Here is a 2096-nt window from a genome sequence, read left to right on the forward strand (position 1 = left end):
TATTTATTTATTTATTTATTTATGGTTTTATTTATTCATGAGAGACACACACACACACACAGAGGCAGAAACACAGGCAAAGAGAGAAGCAGGCTCCATGCAGGGAGCCCAATGTGGGACTCGATCCCGGGACTCCAGGATCACATCCTGGGCCGAAGGCAGGCGCTAAACCACTGAGCCACCCAGTGATCCCCTGCCTTTGAGATTTAGGTTTATAAACTAGTTTGGGTTAATTTTTTTTCCCCAAGATTGATTGATTGATTGATTGATTGATTGATTGATTAAGGGGGCAGGGGCAGAGGGAGAGGGAGAAAATACCATACAGACGCTCCAGTGAGTGGGAACCTGATGCCAGGTGGGATCCCACAATCCTGAGGTCATGACCTGAGCCAAAATCAAGAGTTGGGTGCTCAACCAACTGAGCCATGGTTTGGATTCATTTTATGCTTAGTATGATGTGAGGGTCCAAGTCCATCCCTGTGTGTGTGGATATCCAATAACTGCAGCACAAATTGCTGACAAGATCCTGACACCTTTGAAAGTGTCTCTGCACCTTTGTTGAGCACCGAGTGACCATATATACAAGGATCTTTTTCTGGACTCTCAAGTCTATTCCACTGATCTAGGCTTATCCTTGCATCAGTATCGTCTTGATTATTGTGGCTTTATAGTAAGGGTTGATATTTGCTAGTGTATGACTTCTAAATTGTATTTTTTCAAAATTGTTTTGATCATGCTGGGTTTTTCACATACATTTTAGAATCAGCTTGTCAATTGCTTAAAAAATGCCTCTGGGGATTTTAGTAAGGATTGATTTCAGTTTGATTTCAATTATTCAAAGCTATCTTTGTGAGTGTGTGTTTTTTTAAATTAAATTAGTTTTGGAGGGGGTGCAGAGGGAGAGACATGGAGTTTAATCTCACTCCTGAGATCATGACCTGAGCTGAAGCCAAGTGTCAGACACTTAACTGACTGAGCCACCAAAACTGCCATCTTTTTAATATTGAGTCTTCTAGTTCACGAGCATGAAATCTTTCTCTATTAATTTAGATCTTCAGTTTTTTTCTTCAGTCTTTTGTAGTTTTAAGTGTAAAAGACTTGTATATTATTTGTTAAATCTATTCCTCAATATTTTATTCTTTTTGACACTGTTATGAAGTGCATTTTATTAATTTTGTTTTTGAAAGCTTTCTTTGCTAATAAATAGAAATACTATTTCTGTTTATTTAAAAATATATGCAGTAAACATAGATTTGCTACTAAATGTTGTTTCTATAAATGTATTTCTGTATAATATATTTCAATTGATTTTTTATAAATCGATCTGGTAATCCTGCATTCTGCACCTTCTTAAAGGAGTTTATTAATTCTCATGGTTTTGGGATTTTCTACTCATAGTATTATGTCATTTGTGAATAAAGGCAGTACTACTTCTTCAATCTAGATTCCTTTCATTTCTTTCTTCCTTCCTTCCTTCCCTTCTCTTTCTTTTTCTCTTTCTTTCTTTCTTTTCTTTCTCTTTCTTTTTCTTTCTTTCTTTCTCTTTCTTTCTTTCTTTCTTTCTTTCTTTCTCTTCTTTCTTTCTTTTCTTTCTTTCTTTCTTTCTTTTTCTCTTTCTTTCTTTCTTTTTCTCTTTCTTTCTTTCTTTCTTTCTCTCTCTCTCTCTCTCTTTTTCTCTTTCTTTCTTTCTTTCTTTCTTTCTTTCTTTCTTTCTTCTTTCTTTCTTTTTTTCTTCTTTCTTTTCCCTTCCCTTATTGCACTGGCTGAATCTCTAATGCAATGAGGAAGAGAAGTGGGGAAAGCAGGACCCTGATGTCAGGAGAAAAGCATTAGGTCCTTTACTGTTAAGAGTGATGCTAGATATGAGTGTTTCATAGGTTCTCTTTATCAGATTGAGGAAGTTCCCGTCTATTCCCAGTGTGTTGTTTTATCATGAATGAATGTTCAATTTGCCAAATGATTTATATATATCTACTGAGATGATTTATGGGTTTTTTTTTGTCATTGATTCTTTTCTTACGGTGTATTACATCTATTGCTTTTTTGGGTTTTAAGCCAACCTTATATTACTGAGATAAGACCAACTTGATCATGGT

The sequence above is a fragment of the Vulpes vulpes genome, chromosome 5 (genome assembly GCF_048418805.1).
Source record: "Vulpes vulpes isolate BD-2025 chromosome 5, VulVul3, whole genome shotgun sequence".
Lineage (NCBI taxonomy): Eukaryota > Metazoa > Chordata > Mammalia > Carnivora > Canidae > Vulpes > Vulpes vulpes.